This window comes from Somniosus microcephalus, chromosome 20, assembly GCF_052327205.1.
Source record: "Somniosus microcephalus isolate GS21.2 chromosome 20, FLI_Smic_1.0, whole genome shotgun sequence".
Taxonomy (NCBI): Eukaryota; Metazoa; Chordata; class Chondrichthyes; order Squaliformes; family Somniosidae; genus Somniosus; species Somniosus microcephalus.
This window is the reverse complement of record NC_141006.1, coordinates 27221200-27227418: the sequence shown is the minus strand read 5'-3', so window position 1 is coordinate 27227418 and position 6219 is coordinate 27221200. Positions and strand designations below refer to the sequence as shown.

General features: G+C 50.1%; 1 pseudogene; it reads left to right on the top strand.

Annotated features, from left to right (window-relative positions):
* The first annotated feature begins 316 nt into the window (after positions 1 to 316).
* On the top strand, positions 317 to 1488 carry LOC147103099 (endogenous retrovirus group PABLB member 1 Env polyprotein-like; annotated as a pseudogene).
* The last annotated feature ends 4731 nt before the right edge of the window (positions 1489 to 6219 follow it).

Below are 6219 nucleotides of genomic sequence, written 5' to 3'. Positions count from 1 at the left end.
GAGTTATGTGTATGTAAGGGACAAGGGAGAAAGTGCGTGTTGGGTATGTAGCCATATCCCAATCCACTCCAACGGGGGAATCCCTCTTAGACCAATACCATTGAACGTAATTCAAATGGCAGAATGGTTAGTTAGTAGAAGCAATACGAGCAGTAGTACTAATGGTAACGACACCCAGAGCAGAAAATGGGAGGAACAAAGAGTACAGTTCAGGAGTGCAGGATATCCCTTAAACATGTTTGCAGGATGGTACAAACCCGTGTATAATATAAGGAAAAAGCCACCGTACCTTATCCTCACAAACACAACTGGGGTAGGAAGACCCGTTGGGGCGATATGTTGGATAAGGAATGTAAGCAGAGGGGAAGAGGGGAATCTGGAAGCAGGAAACAGTAGTTGTAAACATAATTGGACAACACTCGAACAAGGTTCACCCTTAGAAGTTTGGTGGTTTAACACAACTGGTTTAACAAACCTCACTAGTGGGGGGAAATGGAACGGAATCACAGGGAGTAACGGCGAGTACAGCTTTTCCACAGTCTCAACAAATATGAACCTAACTGCCTATAACGGGACCTATTTTATTTGTGGGCATAAGGCATACCCATTGCTTCCACGAAATTGGACTGGGTATGCTATTTGGGATATGTGGTGCCATACATCCATCACTTGCCCTCCCTAGCAGATCATCAACATTATCGATCCAAAAGGGCAATTACAGAAACAGAGCGGTTCTTCGCTATTTTATTCCCCGGGTATGGGACGGCTAGGGCAATAAAGGAAATTCGACTCGTAGCATCGGTATTAGAGAAAGTAGCTAATGACACAGCTGAAGCCCTGTCTGAAATAAGTGCAGAAATGGTGGCTATGAGAACAATAGCTCTCCAGAATAGGATGGCCCTTGATTATCTCCTAGCTAAAAAAGGTGGCACATGCGCAATGATAGGCGCTGAGTGCTGCACCTACATACCAGATAGCTCAGAGAATATAACCAATTTGGCCGAACATATACAAAAGGAGGTAAAGAAATTACACCAAACCTCAGGGGAAGGTTGGTTGGACTGGCTCTTCGGAGGATCATGGGGATTGTATTTGATACATGGATTTATAATTGTTGTTGTAGTGATGACAATATGTTGTGTTATGATAACAATTTTGAAGGTATGTTGTAAATTGGCACTCGCCAGCATTCCAGTAGCATCTGGAGATGCGATAAAACCCCTGCTATCAACGACAGACGAACTACAAGCAACAGGAGAAGACGACGAGGAAGATGAGTCTCACATGTAAAGAGTCATATGATGATCAATGAAGGATGAGCTCAGGACAATTGAGCCCAAACCTCAATACAGGGTGACTACCCGGTGGATGGCAAGGAACAGCATTGGAAGTTGGTATCCCGGGGCAAAATCTAAATTTGTACCGGGACCAACAGGAGGGATTGAAAGGTTGGGATTTGAGCCAGTTGAATGTTGCAGTCAAACGACACAGCATGACAACCTAGTTTTGGTTGAAACTAGTTGAAACCACAAATGGAACAGATGGTCAGAAACTGAACTACAAAAGTGATTAAACATGTGGAGATATGAGAAGCTGCAATAACAAGGTTAACCTTTGCAGAACAATCGGATTACGAAGTAACAACTGTCACGCAGATGTATATAAGGTATATTTGATTAACCTTTAAGCCATGTCCAATCACGAGTCACTGACTCAGATCGGCCGAAGCCACGATGAAGCAAGAATGGACCCTACAATCCAGATAACTGGACAAACTTAGATAAAAGACAGAACTGAAAGAAGGGGGCTTAGCTAACGATGTAAAGTTATAATTAGGTTGATTTTGAAGGAATATAATTGGGCCGGATTGGCCAAGGAATAAGTAATGTAATAACGGCTATCGGTGTGCTCCAGTCTTGTACTGTATATAAGCTTGTGAATTTTGTTGATCGGGGAGAAGGTGCTCGCACAGACCGTGGGGTCTGAGACGCTTCTCCCAGAGCTCTGTTTTCAATAAACTGCACCTTTTACTTTACCATAGATTAGATGTGAATTTATTTTCACCCAACACGGGGTACCCCTTATGTTTCACAGACCGAGACCGGGGAGTATGGGATCACGACTCCCAGTCCCTCCCCCTCCCGTCTTCCCTCGACTGGCTGCAGAAAATGATGGGTGCCTGTGTGGCGGCTCTCACTGGCCCCACACACAAACTTGGAACCCAGATCTGGCCACCCACTCATCCTCCCCAGCCACACTTACATTCTAACTTTGCCCGTGGGCCCCCGGGTGAGTTCCTCCCTCCACCGAACGCACCCACGCGACTCTTGGGTCTCCGCCTCCCCTTTACAATCTTTCCCGGGCCATCACCACCCACTCCCAGGGGACACATCCCTATCTGACAAGGCGCCTGTGCTTCCCCATCATGTCTCCTCAATAGCGAGGTCTCCCGCAAGTGACATTCGGTCAGGATAGTGCTGGGCTGGGGCCGTGTCCCACCCAGCTGGGGCCATTCTTCTGCGTAGGATGAGTAGGCAGGTTCCTCCGGATCCTGTCCGGTTTCTCCCGCAGGTCGCTGCGGGTTCTCCTCCTGGATTTGTCCAGTGGTGAGGTGATCCCCAACATTCTGTATCCATATCTTCATTCGATGCCCAGCTCGGGCTGGGAGAACAGGGCTGCTCCTTTGTCCGCTTTCCTGCAAAAAAACTTAAAAGGACATGCAGCCAGGTCTCTCACTGACCTTAGGTGGAGACATGGTCGGGTCCCTCGACCTTGGACCAAAACACAAGCATTTGGCACACTTATAAACTTAAACATTAAACTTAAACTCAAAACTACTAGTTACATTCTAAACTTAAAATGTAAACACCTTAGAAGCAAGCTATAAACATTGTTAACTTAACACAAAGCTATAATACAAATGCCGCCTGTCTCTGGATGGCCAGGCTAATCTCTGGTGTCACTGTCGCAGATTACTGCTGCCTGCAGCGAAGCTGGACTGCCTCCTGCTTCTGGTTATGGCTGCTAGTTGGGGACATCTGCGATCTGTTTCCTCCCGGGCTCGGGAGATTGCTCTTTGTGGCGGGTACTCTGGTGACCATCTTATCTTGGGCTTGCGGACCCGCTGAGACCTTCTGAGGGGCGTCTCTGTGGGGGAAACTTTCGCTGACGGACCCTGACCCTGGGTCATAGCCCTAGCTGGCTGGGAACCTTCTCCCCCTGATGCAAACAGCCCGCACTGTATAATATACCTGGCAGCCTGCCGGTACTTGGGGTTTGTCTCCTTTTCCCTACCCACTCCTCTACTGGGGGCAGGTATGCCCTCACCACCCGCTGCTGGTGGCTGAAAATCTTCCTCTCCAGGTCCAAAACCTGGTACCAGCTCCTTCCTTATGTCCCGTGCAAGAGGAATTGCTATCCCTTCCTCCCCAGTGTTGAACACCATAGGGGGAACCACTCTAGAAGCGGGCTGGGGAGATTGTCCCTTTAAACAGGCGACTGTGCCTGCGCGAACCTCCTCCCCGGAGTCCCCCGGCAGAGGCTGTGAAACCTCTGTATTCAAACAGGCGTCTGCGCCTGAGCAGGAAAACTGAAGAGGAGCCGCTGGGGTCACGGGCTGGGGAAGTGCGCCTGCGCGAACCTCCTCCCCAGAGTCCCCCGGCAGAGGCTGTGAAACCTGTGTCTTCAAACAGGCGACTGCGCCTGCACAGGAAAACTGAAAAGGAGCCACTGGGGTCACAGGCTGGGAAACTACGCCTGCGTGAACCTCCTCCCCAGAGTCCCCCAGCAGAGGCTGTGAAAGCTCTGTCTTCAAAAAGGCAACTGCGCCTGCGCAGGAAAACTGAAAGGGAGCTGCTGGGGTCACAGGCTGGGGTACTGCGCCTGCGTGAACCCAGTGTTGGGAAACCTCTCCCCTCAGGTGCGTGACTGTGCCTGTGTGAACATCCTGTTCAAAAGACTGGGGAATCCCTGTCTCCAGACCAGCGACTACGTATGTGCGGGCAGTCTCTTCTGTGAATGAACTCGCAGCAGCCTGCAGATTTCTACTCTCAGGCTGCTGTTTCTCCGTTTCTGAACTAGATAACTGGTTTAAATTTAAACTTTGGCCAAAACTTAGGTCCCACTGGGGCGGTGAAGTGTCCCAATTGGTGGGCCGGACAACCTTTCCCTTGAAACAAGCCACAGTGCCTATCTTTACAGCCTGTGAACTTGAACTTGTATGGTCAGATTTATACAGTTTACATTGGTTGGCGTGGAACCACTTTGTGCACCGGGGTAGTTTTACTGCATAGACCATGGGGCTGGCCCTATCAACGATACTATAGGGTCCTATGTAAAGTGGCTCTAAACTTCCCACCCGGGCATAGTTTCTTACCATCACTAGGTCTCCTATCTCCCACTGGTGGCTCTTGCTAGGCTCGAGCAGCAGCCGATTATTCCGATGTCGTTTCCCCATGCTGTCTGCTGCCTGCCCATTGTAGTGTCCGAGGATCAATAATACTCAGGCTGCAGGAGAACAATAAAATAGGTATTTACTGAACAGAGAGTAATTTAAGACTGAAATACAGAAGCCTGCTATGGCTTTATATACAGGGGTGGTCACTGCCGGTACTGCAGTATAGAATCAGTTCTTCTCTTAAAGGCACATACACAACAATTCCTCCCCTTTTAGATAAACAGTACATAACATTCATTTAACAACTAAATAATAATTAATTACAATTACAATTTTCTCTGTACTATATACATCAACTGAAATAATCATTTATAAGTTCAGTCTTTGAGGAGGCTTCCTGATCCTGGCTGGATAGTGCCTTTCTCGAGTATCCTGTTCTTGCGGCGGAGTTGATTCTGGCTCATTGTCATTGGTTGGTTCGTCAGCTTCCAATACCACTGCTTCTGAGGTAGATGCAATCTGTACTTCGGGTTGATTACCAGGTGCACCTGCTCGTGGTATGGGTTTGGCTTGTTCCTGTGACCCTAGAATCTGGTCAGCATGGCGTCTCACGATGCTCTCTCCAACGTCCACTGTGTACATTAGTGGCCCCTGCTGTGTGCATTTCGTTCCTGGCTGCCATTTTTCTGTTCGGTAGTCGCAGGCCAAGACTGGTTGCCCTATCTTGAAGCTCCTGGTTGGCTTCTCATTTATGTGCTGGAATTGCTTATCCTCAACATCTCATCTTATGTTTGGTTTGAGCAAATCCAGGCGACATCTTAGCCTTCGGTTGAAGAACATTATGGCTGGAGCTTGGTTGGTGACTGCATGTGTCGCATTCCGGTAAGCAAACAAGAAATTATCCACCTTGTGTTGTAGTGGTATGTCGTCATTATGCATTGCCTTTATGGCCTTTTTAAAGGTCTGGACAAACCTCTCAGCCAATCCATTTGTGGCTGGATGATATGGGGCAGATGTGTAATGCTTCACCCCATTATTCCTCAGAAACCTCCGGAAATCCTCTGACACAAACTGTGGCCCATTGTCAGAGCAAATCTGTTCTGGCAAGCCATTCCTGGCGAAATGGTCCGTAGGACTGCAATAGTTTTCTCCATGGTGGTGGAGGACATTTTAATGACCTCTGGCCATTTCGAATGGGCGTCCACAGCGATTAGGAACATTGGCCTAGAAATTCAGTGCCCTTAGCGCCGATTTTGCGGCGCTAGAGGGCCTAGCGCTGCAATTGGCGCCGGCGCCTAAATTGCCTGGGGCCCTTCCGCCGCGGTAGACCGGTAGCGCTGCGCCAGCACCGATGACGTCATCGGTGTGCGCAGCGTCCCGGTTGCCATGGTAACCCGCCCGAACTGGGAAATTGACTTGCGGCCGCCTCGCCCGTGGCAGCCGCAAGCAACGTTCTGGCAGAGGTGCCTTGCACAAGTTTGCGCCGGCGCATTAAAGGCCCCGCGGCGGCCGGCCGCTTTCCCGCCGCCCGCCTGGCCGCAGCTCCCTCCCCGGACTTCCCCCCCCCCCGGAACAGAAGCAAGCCCGGCACTTGTCCGAGGTGCCGGGCTCATTTTTAATAAGATTTTCGCGGGCCGCGGCCGGGTGCAGGCAGGTCCTCCTTAAGGGAAGGAGGAGGCCTGCACTTCCCGAACCTGCCGCACCGCAGCGGGTGCCGCAGCACCGGAATAGCGCCGAAATTCAGCGCATAGCGCCAGTTTTCAGGCGCTAACAGCTTTCAGCAGCGCCGGCAGCCGTTTGGGCGCAGAAGTAGTGAATTTTTG